The sequence below is a fragment of the Mauremys mutica genome, chromosome 3 (assembly GCF_020497125.1).
Source record: "Mauremys mutica isolate MM-2020 ecotype Southern chromosome 3, ASM2049712v1, whole genome shotgun sequence".
In the NCBI taxonomy this organism is placed as follows: Eukaryota; Metazoa; Chordata; order Testudines; family Geoemydidae; genus Mauremys; species Mauremys mutica.
The window spans coordinates 63,499,944-63,524,014 of record NC_059074.1 but is presented as its reverse complement, the minus strand read 5'-3'; the positions used below and the strand labels follow the sequence as shown (position 1 = coordinate 63,524,014).

At 40.5% G+C, this 24,071-nt stretch overlaps 1 protein-coding gene across 3 annotated transcripts in view; it reads right to left on the bottom strand.

The window, feature by feature from the left end:
- The window catches only part of BCKDHB (branched chain keto acid dehydrogenase E1 subunit beta), a 273,945-nt gene that overhangs the window by 102,812 nt on the left and 147,062 nt on the right, over positions 1–24,071 (bottom strand). The window lies entirely within an intron of this gene.

Here is a 24,071-nt window from a genome sequence, read left to right as displayed (position 1 = left end):
CAGTTTCTGTCAAACACTCACAGTCCTTGACCATTTTCCCTCTCCCTTTTTAGTCGGGGAAGATGTGGGGGAACCTATGGCCACTCGCTCCACTGGGTTCCAGCTCAGGGCCCTTGTTCAGAGCAGCCAGAGTTAACCCTTCTCAAATCCCTTGCCGTTTCCTACCTCTGTGGGTTTCCCTGACTCTCATTCAGTTTCCTCTCTCTCTGTAGTGTTAGCTTCTCCAGCGGCTTCTCACCAATTTCTCTCTACAATCCCTCTGCCTCTCTGGTAGACTCCCTGCCCACCTGCCTTACCGCCCTTTTATTCCAACAGTTGCTGTGGGGCTGCCAATCACCTCTGAATGCCCAGGCAGGCAGTTTCTGCATTAACCCGTTGGTTGCCAAAGAAACATGGGGAGTACTGACCTCATGACAGAGACCCACAGTAGAGACCATGCATAATTACTATTAATTATTTGCATTACCAAAGCACCTAGAAGACCTAGTTATGAACCAGGAACCACTGTGCAAAGTGCTGTACAAACACAGAACAAAATGATAATCACTGTCCCAAAGAGCTTACATCCAAGTATAAAACAAGAGATGACTGATAGACATGGATGACAGAGTACTACATTACCACTTAGATAGTGTTTTACATTATCAACACACAGAGCAAGGATGAATAAGTCCTTGCAACAAAAAACAAAATGGTTAAGCTCCAAAATACAGAAACTGACACAAGGAAAGTTTAAGTGACCTGGCTCCCAATTTCATACTTACTCTCTTAGACCACAGAGATTCCTGGTTTCATGCTGATGCAGAATCTAACACTCTGACAGACTGCTACATAGTATTGCTATCTTCTAATAAAAAGGGTAAGAAATCAGAATTCTGGATCATAAAATAAGTTAATCTTTCAATAATTCTTCTTGCTCACCATCTGCTTTTTGTCAGATCCACTGTATATTATATGACTTTATGCTCATTCAAAAGGTGGCATAAAGCCAAATATCCTCTCCCTCTATAAAAAGCATACTCCCCAAAGACAACTCTCTTATGTTTCTCATATCTACATTCAACACGATGCACAGACATTAGCATTTTTTCACTTGGATCAATAGCTTAATTTGGTAGATTAGTGGAACCCTTTGTACAGTTATCAGCTAGCAAGACAGCAGTCATTTCGGTGATAGGATAAATAATCAACACCTGCTTGCAAGTCGTCAGTAATTTCAGAGTTCTGTATCTCACTGAATAATAAGGATGTCTTTCCCACCTCCCTCGTTCCTGCCTATTGTATGTTATTAACATATCTGAGAGATGGTGCTTAGAATGAACACTTTGAAATATGACTCTCTTACAAAGCAATCTTCAGGTCAGATTCTTTCTTCCTAATTACTCGAGACAACTTTTAACAGGAATTAGATATAGGAAGGACCCAAATGGGCCCTTCTTGTTGTTGATTGATTTCCCAGAACTAACCTTCTGTGTCAGCGTTATACAAAATCAGAAATGAACTTGCTTGCATAAATCCTACACCACTGTAGTCAGAGGGTGCTTTGCAGAGAGGAATTGCTGTAGTTCCCTTATACATAGAGGGACGAGGGTGGGGAAGGGAGGAATGTTAGGGAGCACACTGAATGCTAAGGAGCCCAGCTTAACCTTATGTGCACATGGGGATGGGTCAGTGAAGGAAGTGTGGCTCTTGGTCTTATGAACAGAGGGCTGCTACAGAGAAGCAGGCCCTAGAGCAGTTCCATATGGTATCTCATCTAGATCCTACTGAGATCCCCTGTACCAGACCACTGTATTCATGTTTGGCATGGGGAAAACAGAATTTGTTCTTCGACTATCTGATAACCATTAGAATAGTTTTAAAAAATATCTCATTACCTCCTCCTCTTAGCAGCACTAGCACTTACCTACTCAACTGCCAAGAAGACTATTCCCCCAACCACAAAAATTTACCCCGTTAAGTGAAACAAGCTGTTACCACTCTGGATGAGTTCCCCATGGTGGACACGCACAAAGTTGCTACACTTGGATCTGACCACTGAATCCCAAGTGCCCTTAAGACTGGCTGGTATTGGCACTGTATCTGGCTTTGAAACTCTAGGCACACTGTTGGGATGCAGATCTCTTGTACTCAAATGATTTCTTACATTAGTAATCAGTTATGACACCAAATGTCCTTGTTATTGCCCAAAAAACATCTTACCATGCACATAACAATGACATCAGGAAATTATTATATGGGGGTTTGCATAAAATATTTGCAAGTGTCTGTCACAAAAGAAGTTTATACCATCTTGAGGGGTAAAGGTTTTCACCATTAAGTGGAAGCATGAATTAGAAGTAACCAACATCTTCTATAAAACATTTTCCAGCAATATTCTCCTTAAAGTTTAGAGAATGAAGACTTTAGCGTGTCTATAAACTAAATCAGTTTCAATATGGTTATTTCTTTTCTTTGTGTGGCTTTAAAAGCAAGGCTTTTCTCTTTACAAAGAGGAGGGATAAAGAGGGCCTACATTTATGATTTAGTTTATAGTACATACAAAACATCACTTCTCCTTGGAATATCCCAAATAAAAAACTTCTTCACATTCTTTTACCTACAACCTGGTCTCTTTCTAAAATATCTTACAAATTTTGTTTACTTGAGATAAAGATCATGTCTATATGAAACAGGTGTCTTGTATAAGGAGAATCTGTCCTGTTCTTTGAGAAGACAGTCTTGTTGAGTCATTTGACTTTTGACAAAACAGTTCCTAGTTTTACAGTCTGCCATTTGGAGTACATTTAAGGAGATGTCACCCCGTTGACACTTTTGGTGCATATTACTGGTTGATGGAAAGCAGAGATTTCCTAGGAATTTCCTTAATTAGCTTGAACATTTCATTTAATTAATAGGTAACTAAACCATAAGCATGAGCACTATCATACTCTCCAAGCATCATGTATATGAAAATAATGGTAAGCATCACTTAAAATTCAGTAAAGGCTCAGGGAAATTAGTAATAAACTAATATTGTAAGAAAAATATTATATCTTTATTAATAACTATTTTTGCCTTGATACTGAGGTCTATCCCCAACAGTGGCTTCAAGTTCCTCATCAGGGGATCTATTGTTTGGTTACAAGCCCACTTGGGAGATCTGGTTCCACTGGGTAACAACTAGCTGATCTGAGCGTGCTTTCATTTCAATGGGAGACCCTCCAAGTTAATGATTCGATTGCTCTATATATCATTAGCCTTCTAGCACCTTTTGGAATCCTAGTCAAAGATGGAAGTACAGAGGCAACAGCAAAGGCACAGAACAGTTTACACTCCAAATGCATTCACAAAACACCATGGAGTTTGTAGTTTAAATGGTTACACCAAGTAATGTATATTTATATTTTTAAACATACCTCATTTCACAAAGTATCTGATGCCTGAAATGTACCTTTTGAATATAAAAATAATCCTCAAACAAAATTATGTGACAATTTTCCACACTTGTTATCACTATTTGTATTACCGTAGAACCCAGAGGCCACAACCAAGATCAGAGTCCTATGGTACTAGGCACTGCACATTCACAGGAAGAGCCAAAACAGGAGAAATGAAGTCAGGAGAAAGGAAGAATTATTATCAATATTTTACAAACAGTCATATGACAAAGATCATAAAGGAAGTCTGTGGCATAACCAGAAACTGAACCCAGATCTCCTGAGTATTAGTCCAGTGCCTTAACAACAAAGTCACCTTCCTTTGTTTAAGTAGCCTTCCTATTTTATACAATGTTCGGTTAGAAAACTGTTCAGCTTGCACAACCGAAAATGAGACTACAGAGATGCTGCTCTCTTTAGTTAGAATCTGCATTTCTCCATTACCATTAAATACTTTCCATCTTAATCAGTTTACAAATGTACAAAAGATGTACAATATTTTAAAGAAAGCATACTAATTCAAGTTCAGATCCTGAATCATGCCAACAATTTCCTCAGCAGCTCAGCTGAATCATTAGCTGACTCAATCAGCGTGGTTCTGATATTAATTTAGGAGATAATGAAATAAAGATGAAGATATGATGAAGTATAAAAGGAAGGAAAGCCTGGTTTTACTTTCAGATTGACCTTTATTTAGTTCTCGTCCCAATGCTAGAATAACTACTGATACTTCATTAGTGTCTAGTACAAACACAGGTCAGACATGACACATATTTAATACAAGTGTGTCTCTTAAATATCATCTCACTCTTAGTCATTTTACAAGTGACAGAATGGAGGAGGCGGGAAAAAACAAAATCTTGGCAGGTTTTGTTGATGATGTGTGGTGGGAGGTTTTGTTTGTTCACTAAGACACCTGCTGAGTCAGATCAGTGAAAATAAAGGTGATCTCACACACTGGCCTCGCATTTATTCAAAGATGCTTGTGATAGCCAATGTTTTAACTACAAAGTCATTATCTTAACTTTTACATATACAATTGCATTTTATGTTTCACCCATGCATAGAAATAAAATCATCAATTAGTCAGGCTTTTTTTTTAGTAACTTCAAAGAAATTACTCTAGCACATTATTCCAGCTGAGATAACACAAAAAAACCCCAAAACAAATGAAGACTACATGCTCCATTAAATGCTCCATGGAAACACAAAAATACAGAATATATGTTCTACATGAACTGCACATTTTTTGTCTCATCCAATGGAATGCTGATCCTACACAGAAGCATCACAAATAGTTCTACTCTACTTTGTCAAATATCTGCATTGCTGTCCTGTCTAGGGAGAAGACAGACATTATGCATCTACAGGCAGCATGTAACTCACCTCCACTCACCACCATCTATTAGAAATAAACATCATTACTTGCTGCGTCTCTCCAACTGAATACATTTTGTTGCAAAAAATCATGACTCCACAAACTGAACGAACTGAACTGCTCTTCTCCCTGACCAGCAGGGCATTTCCTCTTCAAGCTCAGAACTCAATTTAGTTTATCAGCCAACTCCCTAGCTTCCATCCATTAAAGTTTTTATATCATGTCCATCATCATGGTATCTGACTCTTTTTCACAAATCCCTCAGCCTTTGGTAAGAGCCTTCGTGTGTGTGTGTGATTATTTCCTCACAGAGGGAAAATAATCTTATCCACTCTGCAGGTTTCCACAGCTCTAGTTTTGGTATGCATGCTGCTTCCTATGACTAGAGGTCTGAGAGAGAGAGAGAGAGAGGTGAAGCACAAGATTTCCCCTAACACAGGGGTCCCCAACCCCCAGGCCGCGGACCGGTACATGGCTTGTTAGGAACCGGGCCGCGAACCGAGCGCACAGCAGGACATGAGCGGTGAGTGCACAGCAGGACATGAGCGGCTAGAACATGAGTGGTGAGTGAGCTAGCAAAACTTCATCTGTGTTTAGAGCCGCTCCCCGTCGCTCGCATTACTGCCTGAGCTCTGCCTTCTGTCAGATGTTAGATTCTCATAGGAGCGCGAACCCTACTGTAAACTGTGCATGCGATGGAGGGAGTTTTGCACTCCTTATGAGAATCTAATGCCTGATGATCTGAGGTGGAGCTGAGGCCATGATGCTAGCGCTGGGGAGCGGCTGCAAAAACAGATTACATTAGCAGAGGTTTCACTGCACAGAGACCATAATAAATCAATCGCTTGCAGACTAATATCAGAACCCTATCAGTGAGTGGCAAGTGACAATTAAGCTGCATCTGGTGGCAGGCTTTATAGTGGCAAGTGAGTTGATGTACTTCAATTGTACAGCTGCATCTGGTGGCAGGCTTTAAGTCAGAATCCGACACTTATATTAGTCTGCACGTGGCCCGCCCATTATTTTATTTACCACTTCCGTCCGTGCCTCTTTCCCGCACAGTTTTGGTAAGCCCACAAGCTAACCCTGGCCAAAATGAGTAAAAAACAAACGTCGCCGCAAAGCTTCTTTGAAAAGGGGGAAAGACCCAATGATGAGACAGCAGATGACTCTAAGATGGCCAACAAAAAGAAAGCTGCATTTAAAAGAAAATACCAAGAGTCCTACTTAAATTACGGGTTCATTGCAACAGGTGACTCACATTCTCCACGCCCGCTTTGTATAATATGTGGCGACCGGCTATCCAACGAAGCCATGAAACCTTCAAAACTGCTTCGCCACATGGAGACCAAGCCTGCATTAAAAGACAAGCCTTTGGAGTTTTTCAAAAGAAAAAAACGTGAACACGAAGAACAGAAGCAATTACTGAAGGCCACCACTTCATCAAATGTGTCTGCACTGAAAGCATCATTCTTAGTGGCTAACCGCATTGCTAAAGCTAAGAAGCCCTTTACTATTGGTGAAGAGTTGATCCTGCCTGCTGCTAAGGACATTTGTTGTGAACTTTTAGGAGAGGCTGTAGTTCAAAAGGTGGCACGTGTTCCTCTTTCGGCTAGCATCATAACTAGACGAATTGATGAAATAGCAGAGGATATTGAGGCACAATTGTTAGAGAGGGTGAATGAGTCACCGTGGTACGCAATCCAGGTTGACGAGACTACCGATGTTGACAACAAGGCAACAATGCTTGTTTTTGTGCGATATATTTTTCAGGAGGATGTGCATGAGGATATGTTATGTGCACTTTTGTTGCCAACCAACACCACAGCTGCAGAACTATTCAAGTCTTTGAATGATTACATGTCAGGAAAACTGAATTGGTCATTTTATGTCTCTATATGCACGGACGGAGCAGCTGCCATGACTGGACGGCTTTCTGGTTTCACTACTCGGGTCAAGGAGGTCGCTTCTGAATGTGAGTCTACGCACTGTCTCATCCATAGAGAAATGCTAGCTAGCTGAAAAATGTCATCTGAACTTAACAAAGTTTTGCAGGATGTGATTAAAATTATCAACCACATTAAAGTACATGCCCTTAACTCACGTCTGTTCGCGCAGCTCTGTGAGGAGATGGACGCAGAGCACACACATCTTCTCTTATACACAGAAGTGAGATGGCTTTCTAAAGGTAGATCACTGGCCAGAGTTTTTGAGTTACGAGAGCCACTCCAGAGATTTCTTTTAGAAAAACAGTCACCACGGGCAGCACATTTCAGTGACACAGAATGGGTCATAAAACTTGCTTACTTGTGTGACATATTCAACCTGCTCAACGAACTCAATCTGTCACTTCAGGGGAGAATGACAACTGTGTTCAAGTCGGCAGATAAAGTGGCTGCATTCAAAGCCAAACTAGAATTATGGGGACGACGAGTGAACATTGGGATTTTTGACATGTTTCAAACATTAGCAGAGATTTTGAAAGAGACTGAGCCAGGGCCTTCTTTTTCCCAGCTGGTGCATGATCACCTATCTCAGCTTTCAAAAGAGTTTGAGTATTACTTCCCAACCACAAAAGACCCCCGAACTGGGAAGGAATGGATCCGCAACCCATTTGTGAATAAGCCAGGTGAATCGACTTTATCTGTGCTAGAAGAGGATCAACTGCTTGAGATCACAAATGACGGTGGCCTTAAAAGTATGTTTGAGACGACTTCAAATCTCCATACGTTCTGGATTAAAGTCAAGGCGGAATATCTTGAGATTTCCACAAAAGCACTGAAAAGCTTACTTCCATTTTCCACATCCTATCTTTGTGAAGCAGGGTTTTCTGCAGTGACAGCAACCAAAACGAGATTACGGAGTAGACTGGACATAAGCAACACACTTTGGGTGTCACTGTCTCCCATCACCCCCAGATGGGACCGTCTAGTTGCAGGAAAACAAGCTCAGGGCTCCCACTAATTCTGCATTATGGTCAGTCGTATAATTATTTCATTATATATTACAATAATAATAGAAATAAAAGTACAAAAATAAATGTAATGCGCTTGAATCGTCCCAAAACCATCCCACAGGTCCACGGAAATTTTTTTTTCTACAAAACCGGTCCCTGGTGCCAAAAAGGTTGGGGACCGCTGCCCTAACACATATGCCATCAATGTAACAGGGTGGGAGTAGAGCCATTTTGACCTTTACATTTCTCTTCATTTCCTGGGTTACTCTAAGGTGGAAACCTGTTGTTCTTTTCTTTTCGGTGGGGCTTTTTATTCTCCCTATTTTACCTACCTGTTTACTTCTTCCATTCATCTTTCCAGGGGAATGAGGGAGAGTTTAAGACAGGAAGAGCAGGAGACCCTTACCTGAAGTACCCTATGGTGCAAACTCATGGATGACAGGAGGGGTCCCAGAAGCCTGGAGAAGGGCTAACAGTGCCCAGCTTTAAAAATGGGCAAAAGGAGGAGCCGGGGAACTATAGACCTGTCAGCCTGACTTTGATACCTGGGAAGCTACTAGAGCAATGTATTCGCAAATTGAATGTTTTATACCTGATGGATGAAGGGGTAATCACTAGCAATCAGCATGGATTTACTAAGAACAAATCATGCCAAGCCTGCTTGATGTCATTTTTTGACAGGGTAACTGGTTTGGTGGACAGGGGAATAAAGTGGACATAATATTCCTGGACTTCAGGAAGGCTTTTGACACAGTCCCACATGACATTCTGATAGGTAAGTTGGAGAAATGCCAGCTTGGCTGAACTACCATTAAGTGGATACATAATTGGTTAAACAACCACAAAAAGTAGCTATTAATGGAATAATGTCAGATTGGAGGGAGGTCTCAAGTGAGGTTCCACAGGGATCTGTTCAGGGTCTGGTGTTATTTAACATCTTTATTAGTGACCTGGATGTTGGTTTAGAGAGTATATTGATCAAATTTGCAGATGACACAAAACGAGAAGAGTTGCCAGCACTTTGGAGCATAGAGCTCAAATTCAGAGAGTTCTTGATAAGTTGGAGAACAGGGCTATAGACAATAAAGTGAAAGTCAATAAAGACAAATGTAAAATTCTGCACTTGGGGGGGGGAACCCAAATGCACAAATACAGAATGGGGGACAACTGGCTTGGCAGCAGCACTGCTAAGAAAGATCTGGGAGTTGTAGTGGATCACAACCTCAACATTAGTCAGCAATGTGAGGCTGTTGCCAAAAAAAATAAAATTAAAAAAAATGCAATTTTAGGTTGCATTAACAGAGGCATATCGTGCAAACCATGGGAGGTGATAGTACCACTCTATTCAGCACTGGTTAGGCCTCAGCTATAGTACTGTGTCCTATTTTGGTCACTAATGTATGGAAAAGATGTAGAGAAACTGAAAAAAAAAATCCAGAGGTGAGCAATAAAGATCATCAAAGGGATGGAATGCAAGTCATATGAGCACAGGCTGAAGGAACTGGTTATGTTTAGTTTGGAAAAAAAGAAGATTAAGGGGGGAAATTATAGCAGTCTTCAGATACCTGAAAGGCTGCGATAAAAAAGATGGAGAAAGGTTGTTCTCTCTTGCCACAGAGGGCAGGATAAGAGGCAAGGGATTCAAACTACAGTATAGCATACTTAGATCAACTCTCAGGAAAAATTTCCTAACTGTAAGAACAGTAGGACAATGGAACAGACTGCCTAGGGAGGTGGTGGAAGTTCCTTCACTGGAGATTTTGAATAGACGCCTGGATAGCCATCTGTCTTGGATGGTTTAGAACAAATCCGGCATCTTGGCAGGGAGTTAGACTAGATGACCCTTGTAGTCCCTTCTAAACCTATGATTTTATGACAAGGTCTAATATAGAATTCCCCCATGTTTGATGCAACACTTTTTAAGTTAGGAAATTATCACCTGTAATATTTAGAAATTCTGAGTATGTTTTAATACTGTCAGGATACGACATACAGCATGTCTCATTCAAATTGAAGTCCCTCATGATCACATAGCTTTTTTCCCTTACACATCATAGATAGGTGCATAAGGAGGTGATCCTCCTGTTCGCTAGTGTGACTGAGTGGTCTGTAGCATACGCCAACTAGTACCCCATCTTGTGCCACCAACTTACACTTCATACACAGAAGACTCCTCTGGCTTCAGGTAGAAAAGAAAACACAGCACATCCACTGCATGTCACAACCACTGTTCCATTGCTGACCCTCATGGAATCAAGCATAGAGCTGAACCTGGAAGGAAAGCCTCTCACATTTCCTCTCTATGCTCTCTCCAAAAATTTCCTGTTAGCTACCTCTGTTCACAGCTCTCAAGTTTACCTAACAAGTGACATTTTAAGATAAATCTCCCTGCTCAGCTCAGCTACCACTAGGGAGCAATTAACCACTCAGATTTCAAACACCAAGGCTGATCAAAGGAGTGATTGCATTTTTTGTACCCAGGGATGGTCAGTTTCGGTTCCTTTTCTCCTTGGGTATATTTCAGAGAGGAAAGAAACATCTGCCACCTTGAAGAGATGGAGTTATAAACCCTCCCTGCATAGTATATATGTGTGTAAGGTGGATCATCTAATGAAAAATCCATATGTACATGTGTGTTGAGGAGGAAAAGGGAGGAAATATATGTTTATAAAATCTTCCCCAGGGTGCCTGTCATCTTTACCTGTGTCTGTGAACATGTGGTAAAGTGAAGATGAGATGCCAGAAAAACAGAAGGGGCCTGGATTCCTAGAAAAGCTGGCCTTTTTTCCCAAGAAAGCTATGAAGAATGTTTACCTGTGATATTCTTAGGAGCTAGACACACATCATCAACCCTTACCATACTATAGTTAAATCACTAAAACATTGGGTTTTTTTTACAAGCAGGAAGGGGAGTGGCCAATGTTCTATATCAATTGTTCTCAACCATTTTCATCCCACATACCAATCTGAACTACAGAGACGACTCTCTCATTGTACACCTCTCCTTCCAAATTCAAGGAACCAGCATTTCATGGTCCAAGGAAGTTCTTACAGTGTCTGAAAATTCCCCTCCCATATATCGCAGTTTACATTTTTCCATACGTTTCAAATCTACACCTCTAGTCTTCATACTCTCACTCCCCATCCCAATTTCTCACACCTCACTTGTTAAATGATCCACTCCCTCCAGCCACCTGGTTCAGATGCTTTGCTAGTTGTTTTGATGGAGAGCTAGCAATGAATGGAAGGAGGAACCTATTAAAAACTAGACCTATAGCTCTCCAAAACAGATCGCATTCCAGCAGTACTTCCACTAAGCAACACTGGTGAATGCAGAAAGGAAAAGAACATATGATAGCAAGGTTAACAAAATCTTATTTACTGTGTAAATTTTAGTAATTTGTTATTAAGTTTAGCACATCATTCTCAGAACCCATTTTATCCCCAGCCATATAGTTATTACTGCGTAAATGACATTTGTGTCAATGTTTTTCATGAACTTCCACCTCTTTTACCAGTACCTGACAGTAAACAATGCACAACACCGGGAGCACTGGGTGCCTTTTCTATGTTATAAAGCTAAATAATTGTATTTAAAGATACTTCATTCACTCTTACAAACATTTATAATGAAAAGTATAGTAATACGTTGGGATATTTCCACTACCATTGTTAAGCATCAGTATTCAAAAGAGTGTTCTTCCTGTCAAATGTAACAAATGCGTTCCAATAGGATTTATTTATTTCATGGATTTAAATTAAACAATATGCCAACGCATTTCTCTTTCTCTGTCTCGTAACTCATCTCTGTCTCACATATTTCAACAACAAAATCAAACATTTGAGACCTTCATTACAAGCTTGTTTCTTCACTAAATGTAAATGAAAACTTCTTTCACAAATTAGTCAACATAAAAATTCATGTATATAGCTACTTCTTTAGAGAAGGAACTGAGTACTGCCACTCTTTAAGCATGCTATTTCCTCAGGCAGACTACCATTTTAGGAATAGATCTGTACTCAATTTTTAAGAAGATTCATACAAGTAAGTTCATGACAACTTCAATGGAGAGCAGACCTTTTGGCGATCAAAGCAATTATATTTTAAAATTATGACACAAACTATTAAATCAGTAAAAGTCGCACTCACAAAAGATTCAGAATTTCTTTTATAAGATAGAAATACAAGCCTGCTTTACACTCGCAGTCATAATACATTGCGTAGAACAGCCTTGTGATACTGGCATTGTCACTGAAATGTATAAAACTTGCAACAGAAAGCTAATTTCACTAATGTTTAACATCTTTTAGGTGACGTAAAAGTCATCTGTACACAATTTTAGGGGAAAAAAATCACAGAATTACTAGTAAACAAATGACAACTATACTATAAACATAAATGATGTATGCCATTAAGTAAACAAAACTAAACTTCAGAAACAACATCATCAGCAGCTTTTTTGCACTATCCCCATGATTCTCACTTTCTCCTGCCTTGAGCTCTTGGCAACCAAAGATTAAAAAAACAGCCAAAAAAAAAAAAAGGCAGCTTTAAGAATAAGAAATGCAAGCCCTATATTGTAGGACGACTTTTATTTTTAACCCTTTATTGCCTTGAGTCTAGATTTTATAAACTGATTCAGAGTGACAATTGTATTAGTGATCATCAGTGGTGGCTAAGTCTTGCAACAGCAAGAACAGAATTAAATAACTCTATAGAGAAACACCTACAAGGAGGATAAAACTCCTTACTGAGTTACCTTTGAATGGAGATTTTTACAAAGCAGTAGTTTGCATATACCCACATTTTGGAGGTTTAGAAGATTTTGAAAACTACCATGACCACCAATAGAGATGAATCAAGCTCATGTATGTATATAACCAGCATTACAACCTTAGCACATTTAGACACATCCACCACTCACAGTGAACCCTTCAGTTTGGTAAGTATTCCAAACTCAGAGATAGCAGATGAAAGGAAAAAATGTTTTCCTACCTGTAATTTTGGTCTCTCTACTTTAGCAACACCACACCAGAATGACAATTCACTCAACAGGAAAGACTACAGTCAGCACTAATCAAATGTGAAGTTGTCTTTGCAGATTTTCTCCTGGTTTTATAGCAAAATAGGAGAGGATTAATAGCATGGCAAAGAGGGGAACGTATGTAATAAGAGCCCACTAAGAGACAAAAGAAAGAATGGTGAATACATTATTAATTTTTTGTTTTATGTATAAATAAGAAAAACATTCCTATACATGGAAAAAAGCATATTATGTAAAATTCATCTATACAAAGCCTAAGCCTATTTACGTCTGATTTAAGCCTGCAAGTTCATCTGCTATTTGTAGAACATACTGAGGGAATGTTATTCTCATATCTATTTTTCTTAATTCATATTCATTTGTTTTTTGTATATGTACCCCGATGGAGCTGAAATGGTGTACACGTTTTGTGCAATCTTCTGGCTCCGCACAGGACTGCATTTCACCAAAGAGAAACAAGGGTTTCATAGGACTTCAACTGCCTACAGAGACCAACCCCTGGCCAGTAAATCTTATGATGTTGGGGGTCAACGTAAAAGGACAGATTAGAAAGGAACAGCCTTTATTCAATGGTTACTGTTCTGAGGTCCTAATTTGGTCTCTTCAAATCAGGAAAAGCCTATTTCGAAGTGAATGGATAATTTGTGGATCAGTAATGGGGTACAGAGCTTTTCAATGTTAGATGACTGGTTTAAGTACAGCTCATTCTATAGTGACAAGATCGTTCTTGTCCAATGGTTGATCAGTGGTTTACACAAAGTATTACATGCCTGCACTGATAAAAACATAAGCATGGCTGTACTGGCTCAGACCAAAGGTCCATATAGCCCAGTATCCTGTCTTCTGACAGTGGCGAATGCCAGGTGCCTCAGAAGAAATGAACAGAACAGGTAATCAAGTGATCCTTCCCTGTCGCTCATTCCCAGCTTCTGGCAAACAGAGGCTAGGGACACCATTCCTGCCCATCCTGGCTAATAGCCATCGATGGACCTATTGTCTCTAAATATATCTAGTTCTTTTTTGAACCCTGTAATAGTCTTGGCCTTCACAACATCCTCTCGCAAGGAGTTCCACAGGTTGACTGTGTGTTGTGTGAAAAAATACTTGCTTTTGTTTGTTTTAAACCTGCTGCCTATTAATTTCATTTTATGATCCCTAGTTCTTGTGCTATGAGGAGTAAATAACACGTCTTTATTTATTTTACCAATCATGATTTCATAGACTCAATCATATTTCCCCCCCTTAGTCATCTGTTTTCCAAGCTGAAAAGTCCCAGTCTTTTTAATCTCGCCTCATACGGAAGCTGTTCCATACCCCTAATCATTTTTGTTGCCCTTTTCTGAACCTTTTACAATTCCAATATATCTTTTTGAGATGGGGTGACCCAATCTGCACACAGTATTCAAGATGTGGGTGTACTGTGGATTTATATAGAGGCAATATGATATTTTCTGTCTTATTATCTATCCCTTTCTCAATGATGCCCACCATTCTGTTGGCTTTTTTGACTGCTGCTGCACACTGAGTGGATGTTTTCAGAGAACTATCCACAATGACTCCAAGATCTTTCTTGAGCGATAACTGCTCATTTAGATCCCATCATTTTATATGTATAGTTGGGATTATGTTTTCCAATGTGCATTACTTTGCATTTATCAACACTGAATTTCATCTGCAACATTGAATTTTCATACTATTTTTCAGGAAATCCAGGATAACAGGAAGGAAGGCTCAAACAGTCCTGATTCTCTCTATTGATGGAGAATCCACAATGATCCTTGGTAAATTGTTCCAATGATTACTTACCCTCACTGTTAAAAATGTATACCTTATTTTCTGTCTGGGAAATAAAGACAAAAACCAGAGCATCGTCACTTCCTGGCAAATTTGAACCCAGGACTTTCAACACCAGAGGCGGGATCCTTACATCTACACCACTAGGAAAGCCTAGCCAAAAGTCCCAGTTGTCTGAAAATAGCCACATTAGTCCTCATCATGAGAGTCAATGTCGCCATATGATAGTGCAGGGGTCAGCAACCTCTGGTACGCAGCTCGCCAGGGTAAGCACCCTGGTGGGCCAGGACAGTTTGTTTACCTGCCACTTTGGCCAATCACAGCTCCCACTGGCCATGGTTCGCCGTCCCAGGCCAGTGGGGGTGGCGGGAAGCCACGGCCAGCACATCCCTCGCCCGCGCCGCTTCCTGCCGCCCCCATTGGCCTGGGACAGTGAACAGCGGCCAGTGGGAGCTGCGATTGGCCGAACCTGCCAATGCGGCAGGTAAACAAACTGGCCCGGCCCGCCAGGGTGCTTACCTTGGCGAGCCGCGTGCCAGAGGTTGCCAACCCCTGTGGTAGTGAGTGAGGAAACCCCAACAGCGCTCTAATGAAAAATTAAATTATCTAGCTATTTGTTAATGGTTAAGCAATGTTAAGTGCCAAGACTGGTGGCTGAAGAAAAAAACGAAACACTGCATAAATTTTTGAAGACACAATGAACAGACACTGCATCTATACTATGGAAAGTGTAGAACAAACACCATCTAGACTCTTGAGAAAGGACAGGCAGTACAGAGATGATAACTCTAAGATAAAAATGTGATTAAATCAGGAGACTCTTAGGCTCTCCACATGTGTCATATTACATAATATTTTCTGTAAGTAAATGACGATTTCCATTCACGTCTAAAGAAACAAGACAAACCTAAACCTAATAATCAGCACTTTTCCCAGAATGGTCCAATGCACTTTACTTTGATTCTTGTGTCATTCCTGTTAACGGTAATGAGAAACACGCACATCCCACCACTTCTAAATAGTTATTTTGAACTAAGACTGTGCTAATATGTTAGCGCCTGCTGCAGCAGAAAGCTGGATGAACTATTTAAGAGAGTTTATCAAATCTAGATAAAAATTAAGGCAGCATTTCAACTTTCACTTAAGAATACAGCTTATTTGACTGGCCAGGCCAAAATAATATAATAGTAATAGGAGATATACCAATCTCCTAGAACTGGAAGGGACCTTGAAAGGTCATTGAGTCCAGCCCCCTGCCTTCACTAGCAGGACCAATTTTTGCCCCAGATCCCTAAGTGGCCTCCTCAAGGATTGAACTCACAACCCTGGGTTTAGCAGGCCAATGTTCAAACCACTGATCTATCCCTTCCCCCCAAATTGTTCAGAGAACAATTAATAAACCACCTTGACTGAAGTATTTTACTTACAAAATATAATGAGGTGGGTAACAAGGTGGAAACATAAAAGAAAATGTAGAACCCTGATTTTCAAACGTGATCAGTGATTCTGATTGCTTAACATCAGACACTTTAAGGGGTTTGATTTTCATAGAGTGGGAACTCAACACCTTCTGAAAATCAAGCCTCTTTAAGTTGTCTTAAGTTGGACACCCAAAATTACCAGTCACTTTTAGAAATCTTTCCCATAGGCATGAACATCTCAGATTCAGCTAACAGTATACTTATGGCTATTCAGAAGACCTGAGGTTAATCAGCTTCTGATTTCTAAAAAGGGCAGCCTGATGATAATTGGTGCATCATGGAAGTGACACTCAGAGCCCACAAAGAGGAACGTGCTTATTCTTTCTCATGCTCACTGTACAGGTGGTGCTCTTATAGAGGAAAAACACAAAAGAGCACCATCTGTCTGATTTCCAGTTACAGGATAATCATCAGACATACAACTGCCTTATGGGAGAATTTAAATTAAAAAGGACATGGGAGCTTTACGACTTCCTCCGAATGGTAAATCCTAACTTCTGTTAGAATGACAGAGGACATGAGATGATGAGAGGAAACCTTGTCATTCCTTTCTCTAAGGCTTGATGGCTATAAGCTGTTTCAGTAATAATATATAACAATAATGTAATACCTAGATATTATATAGAACTTTTCACCCTTATATCTAAAAGTGCTTTACTAAGGAGATCAATATATTTTATCTCTGTGATCGGGTATACAAACCTCTCCTCAAAACTCTCCTTTGACATGATGCCTATAAAAAAACTTGACAACAGCAGAGCCGCTGGTGCGCTAAGACCACTACCTAGTATGCTGATCAATACTATCTTACTCTTTCCTGGTAATTCTCTGTTTAACTGTTTCTGTCCATCCATTGTCTCTGGTTTTATACATAAATTGTAAGCTCTTTGGGACAGGGCCCATCTTTTGTTGGGTGTTTGTACAATGCCTAGCACAATGGGGACCCGAACTCCTTGGCACCATGATAACACAAATAAAATAATAAAAATGACCTAATTAGAGCAACGTATGTGGCAGCATGGTTTTTTTTAAGATTTACTAATGTACAAAAATGAAAAGTTACATTTAAAGTTCAGAAACAAAAACTGGACTCTACACAAACAGCCATAGAGAACAGAAGTTTTCATTTATTACTTTACTGCAATAGCAACTGTTTCGCAATGTTCAAGAACTGGATGTCTCTCTTCGTTTTGGGCATCTCTCCCAGACAGCTGGGAAACGAACCTAGTTAATATTGCAGATCCATATGGCTCTTATACAACCAGAATGTATGTTCATGCAAAAGATTACAAAATTTGTAGAATGTGCTACGTGACTATTAAAGACCCACCAGTAAAACCATAACACCACAAAAATCTGTGAATCCTTTATACTTCATTTAATTATAAACATATGCACATATATACATAAATACATGCACAATATTAATATAGGTGATATTTTCATAGAAGTTGTCTCAAGTTAGGCACTGAAATTCAAGTGAAGCACCTAAATAAGTGGCTTTGCTTTCTGAGGCGTTGAACACCTACGATTTCCATTGACTTCAGTAGTACTTCCAATGCTATTTCTGTTAGGGCTGAGTTAGAAGCCTGATATTTAAATCGGATACTGGGCATTTCAAATTAGATGTGTGGAAAATATATTGCTCCATAAAAGTCACTACTGTTTTCACCTTGTTACTACATACTTGTAGGAATGTGCTCAGTAGCAGGATTTAGGCATTCTAAACAAAACCCAGCACAGATACAGTCCAGGGAGCACTAGAGATAATCAAGCATAGCCACCTGAGACACGTTGGGAAAGCTAGCCAGTGTGTATAAAGAAATCTCATGGCGCCAGCAGCATGAGCACACTACTAATGAAATCTTTGAACACTGACAGTATTGACACAAATTGCAGATCCACACTACTGCTGAGGAAACTCCAGCTTGCTGGACTGGAAGCAAGTAAACACCCTACTTGGTAGCTGCTTAACATGTGCTCCCTCTGGCTTTTTCCACACCTCTGCAAGGTCAAGACCTTATTAATTATTATTATTGATATTACAGTAGCCCCTAGAAGCTGCAACCCAGAGACAACCCTACTGTGCTGGGAACAATACAGATTTCTGTATTGTAAAAGGCAATCCCTACTCCAAAATGGACTCAGTCTTAAAACGTAAGACACAGAAAGTAGCGGAAACAAACAAATGGAAGAAGGAAGGAGATGTGAGGAGAAGGTAACAATAAAAACTTGTTTTTACAAAAGTCAGCAGTATCCACAAATTGTAGTTGGAGAGGCCCTGGGGATTTATTCGACCCATATTAGTCTGCATGGATAGTACCTATGAAAATTCCATTGAGCTCCTGAATTATACAATCACAGAGAATGTGCTCTAACTGAAGCTGCTGTGTAATATCTAAATTGGAATTCCATGGCTGCTCAATTCTGCCCTCTACTTAGGGGAAGAGTACGGTCTGATTCTCGTCTCCCACCAGGAGTAGCTCCATTGAAGTCAACGGAATTACACCAGTGTAAAACTGGTGCAAGTATGACAAGAACCTGTCCAGCCCTAAAAAGTCAAGTGCCTAGAAGCAGCAGGAGCAATGCACGCAGGATATACATGCACTTTGTTCCCTAAGTCCTAATTCATGGGTTTAAGGTAGATATGTAAAATGGAAAAAGGGTTGAAAGCACCTGTTCCTGTGTGACTGGTCTAAACTGAAGCTCAGCCAGGAAGGTGAAGATGTGAATTTCCCTCCTGACTTGGATAGCGAGGGACAGAAGAGCAAGCCCTTTGAATCTGGAGAAGCACCTCCTAGCAGAGACACGATTCCCCACGTCACCACTCAGATACCAAGGAAAACTCCTACAGCACTGAGGCAGAAAGCCTTCACCACAATTCCAGGAACACGTATTACTGTACAAGGAGCCAACCATTTATAAGATACTGACCACCCTGGAGAGTAACTTCAGCCCTGGGCTTGCGCAGCTGCAGCAAGAGAGGTCTGGACCCTGACTAAGGAGTTCCAGTGTACAGGAGCCAGGGAGCTCATTTATATAAGCTTCTTTTTCTTCACCCCTCCCCATGTGTCCTGAGTAGCACTGAACTATCTTGGTTTAGTGCTTTTTCTCTTTCATGGGCTCACAATCAACTTTTTCTGTTGAATAGGTAGGCCTAGCGCACATGGTAATTACCTCTTCTGAGTAAAGCCTATACGCTATACATTTTCTGATAGACTTTATTTGAACTTTTAAGAGAATACAAAATGAAACACTTTCACTTACTTTTAGATAGAAAAAAAAGTAGGTAATTTGTGTACTGATTCACAAATGGTGTCGTTTTCCTTCTGCCATATTTAATCCATTGTTTCCAAGACATCATTAGCCTTTGAGACAAAAGTATTACAGCATTTCTCTGCTAAGAAAAACTTAACCTTATGGTTGGTTTCCACAGGCATTTTAAAGGGCAATATCTGCCACCATCATATTGCAAATAAACAGTGAAGCATTAGTAAATGGAGAAATAAACCTCAGAAATGTTTTACTTAATTCTCTTTATTTTTTTTTCAAACAAACTCCATTCTGTTCTCCAGGAGGAAGGTGATAAACAGAAAGAAAAGAACCACACCACCCAGATTTATTTTATTAAAGAACACTAACTTGAAAGGAATAAAAGGAAATACACCTGAACAGATGTAAAAATAATATCCCCATTTTAACTTTTAATATCGATATCACACGAGTTAAAATGCTAAATGAAGGCGGTTACTCACAGACAATGGCCCTGAATCATCTATCTCTAAGCAATTATTATTGTCGTTTTCTTTCTCTGCACGTAAATAAGCCAATATACCAGGTTCCAAAATTGCTGGCAATTTTTCTTTTTTGTAATAATGTTTTCCAAACCTAAAGTCACTCCTTCAATCAAGAACAAAAGAAAAACTCCTTAATATAATTTTCCCTCTGGGTACAATTGTAACATCCAAATAAACGATTGTATTTGCCAATGTCTTGTTGTCAATCCAGACCTTTTTTACATTGGTGCATTATGGCTCCAATTAAAAGAGCTCCCTTAAAACTCAAAAAAACCTCCATTAAACCTTTTAATTCCTGGTTCATTAACGAACGAAGTTTGAATTCTCCAAGCAGCATGAAGATATTGTTAATCATGCATACTGGTGCCTAGATAAACATGGTGATTGGTGCATTACGACTGCCAAAGAAAAGGGTATCGTTCAGATTTCTACCTAGTGGACAAAAATTGCCCAGATGATCAAACACAGTGGTTGGAAGTGCCAGAGTTGCAATTTTTTAGTTGCTTGCAAGGCAAGTTACTTCAAGAAGAAAGGCGATATTTTTTTCACTAGGATGATGGACCCAGAATATACTCAAAGTACATGATAGTGTGGCCAAGCTACTACAAATTATTGCGTGTTGCTCTTTCTATCTGGAATGTCTATTTAGTAGACTTTATAAACAACAACACTTAAACCACAACCCTTTTTAACCAATGCATCTTTATTCTACATACAGGTTGAACCGCATTTTTATAAGAATACTGATAATATTTTTGAAACTAGAGTATATTTGGTTTAGTTAAGTAGATACATAGGGCTAGAGTCACAAAGGATCTAGGTGCCTAACTGCCACTTTATGTATCTACATTCCAGAATCAGGCACCACCAGGATTCACAAACTTAACTGTCCCTGAACCCTGCGGGCACCAAAATTCAATTGGCACCTCAATTTTTGCAATAAATGTTCCCTAAGCATCAGTTGAAGGAGTGACTTTAGGTTTGGAAAACCTTGTCCTTATAAAAAACAGTATATGGAGGCTCAGATGTTGGGGCCTTAAGCTCAGACCCCCTCCTAGCAGAGGTTATTGCCACTAGAAATGCCACCTTCCATGAGAGACAGAGAATGAGAATGCCGTAAATGGTTTGAAGGGGGGCCCTCTTAGTCTAGAAAGAACAAGGTTAAGGTCCCGGGCGGGGATCAGCTGTCGTACTTGAGGGTATAAGCTGTCCAGACCTTTAAGAAAAAACGGCCAACTATAGGGTTGGCGAAGATTGATCGGCCAGCCACACCTGGGTGAAATGCAGAAATGGCAGCCAGGTGAACCTTTATCGATATCGAAATCCCTTGTTGCTTCAGGTGCAAAAGGCAGTCCAAGATAAAAGGTACTGACGAGTGCATAGGAGAAGTGTGCTTCTGCAATGACCAGATCATGAATCTCTTCCACTTAGCTAGGTAGATAGCCCTACTGGATGGCTTCTTACTGCCAAGGAGAACTTCCCTAAAGGGGCCTGAGCAGGCAAATTCCAATGGATTTAACCAAGAAGCTTCCAAGCCGTGAGGTGCAGAAACTCGAGGTTAGGATGCTGAAGATGGCCGTGGACCTGCGTTATCAGGTCCGGGAGCAGCGGTAAAGTGACCAGAGTTTCCACTGACAGCTCTAGGAGAGACATGTACCAGTGCTGATGGGGCCAGGCTGGAGCTATCAATATCACTGAGGCTCCATCCCTCCTCACCTTGAGTAGCATCTTGTGAGTAAACTGTGGTGGTAGGGAATTGCCTGAGACCTTGTTATTGAGATATGAAAGTATGCGTCCTTCAAGTTGATGGCAGCATACCAGTCTCCCGGATCCAGGGAAGGATGATGGAGGCCAAAGAGACCTTGCAGAACTTCAGCTTCTTCATTGATTTGTTGAGATTTCACAGGTCTAGGATAGGTCAGAGACCGCCTCTGGCTTTTGGGATCGGGAAATAACATGAGTAGAATCCCTTGCTCCTTAGTTCCTGAGGAACCTCCTCCACCGCTCCCACTCTTAGGAGCATCTGCACCTCTTGCATTAGAAGTTGCCCATGAGAGGGGTCCCTGAAGAGGGATGGTGAAGGGAGGCGGGGAGCTGAACTGGAGAGAATTTCCCAGTTATCGCTGGGTGCGCCACACAGTATCTGATATAATATGGCCCCATGCAGGATAGAAATGGGATAGTCAGCACGAGAAAGATGGGACAGTTGGATCCGGTTCTCAAACTGGTGCTCCACCCTCAGGCACACCTTCAAAAGACCTGTTTCTGTCTAGATGACTGTTTCGCCTGTCCAGAGCCCTGAGCAGAAGAAGAAGGAGACTTCCCCCTATCATTTCTGTTATGCCTCCTAGAATAGTCCTGCCTCTTCTGAGGTTGATAGAACTGAGGCAGGGGATGGGGCTTAAAATGCTTTCGCTGTGGTGCTGGGGTATGAAGGCCTCGGTGCCAGGGGAGTGGGGGTAGAAAAAGGGGTAAATAATTCCTTACTGCAATTCTAACTACATATCTAAGACTAACTATAACAACTAAACTAACTAAGATAACTATTTACAGAGAACCACTAGGTACAACGACTGCTAGGGAGAAGGCTTGCTGAAGCAAGAGAAACAAGTGTCCCAGCTAACCGTCACAGGCGGTAAGAAGGAACTGAAGGGGCAGCGGGGCAGCAGGGACCTAAATATGGCGCCATGGAGGCACGACTCCAGGGGGCGCCTGAACCAACCCAATGGGATACTGGCAGGGGAAAAACCTTCTGGCAACCATGCATGTGGCACATACACACCTGCTTGGAATGGACATGGGCAAGCACTCAAAGAAGAATCAATAGTTTCAGTCCAGTTTCTGAGGGAGGGAAAAGATCATCATTAAACAGATACTGACATTTGCTGAATTTGTCTTTGGAGAGGTCAAAGATTGAACTGCGTACAGAATTAACTACCCTCTTACTTCAAGAGGAAGTCATGCTTGAGCTGCATGGATGAAGCAATGTGGGGTAGCTTGCACCACTACTGCCATGCGGTGCCTGTCTTGTGGATAATTCAGTTTCATGCAATGTTAATTTGGCACTTTTCATCAGAATTAAATTCATTTTTTAAATTAAAATTATAAAGGGAAGGTCACTAGTGGTTGTTTCAAAGATTAACTTATTTTCAAGTACCTTGTGTGACCGAGTGCCTGGAATAGACCACACCGAGAATGTCACACTCAAGGCAGACTGCAAGAAACAGCTCAGACAACCCCCCAAAACTGGTGGTTTATTCTACAATTAGATTAACCAATCAGTAACAAAAGAACATCTGTAGTACCACACTGGTTAACAAAAAGCCAAACAGTCCTCTTTAGGCATTCCAGCCCTTTCCCATCCATACACACAAGTCTAATATAGTGAGAGGTTACTGAAAACCCAATTCACCATTTGTGAGGTTCCACTAATCCAAGGAGTCAGGCACTTACCCCCAGGTAAAGATCTTACCCAAATATCACGCTGTCAGTCAATCCTTAGTAAACTAAAGATTTATTAATAAAAGAAGAGAGTTATTGAATAGTTAAAAGATTATATACAGTACATTACAAATGCTTGCAAGGTCCTTATATCAGATTTGTAGCAGTGATGGATGAGTCTGCTGGTTTGCAAAGGTCTCTCTGGAATCATCCCCAAAGGTTAGAATCCAAATGCAGTTTAGCTGTAGAGTCTGTTAGAGTCTTTCCTTACATTTTCCAGGGTATTCCAAGTAACTACTTGGAGATCCCAGTCCTATGGTTTGAACCTTTGCCTGTTTAAAGTTCAGGAGACTAGAGTTGCAGGATCAGGCCCGAAATTTCACTTTTAGAGATGAAGCAAGCTATTGAGTGTTTTGAGCACAGCATGTGACTGAGGTTTCTTTTTCCCGAGCACATACTGACCCACCACTCTGAAGTTAACATTCAATTTCCTATGCATGCACAGGTAATCTATTACACTTATTTATATAAGGCAACAGCCTGTCATTCATTATAACAGGGATAGATAATAACTACATTGTAATTCAGTTTATTAGTTTCTTGGAGTGTCTAATATCTTTGATCATAAGGTTAACTGAACACAGCTGCATACATAACGTAAGGCAATTTAGACATGAAAAAGATTTAGCATCTAAAAACTAATCTGGTTATACTGGTAAACTTCTAACAGGATACAGGTATACAAACAAACACATTTAGC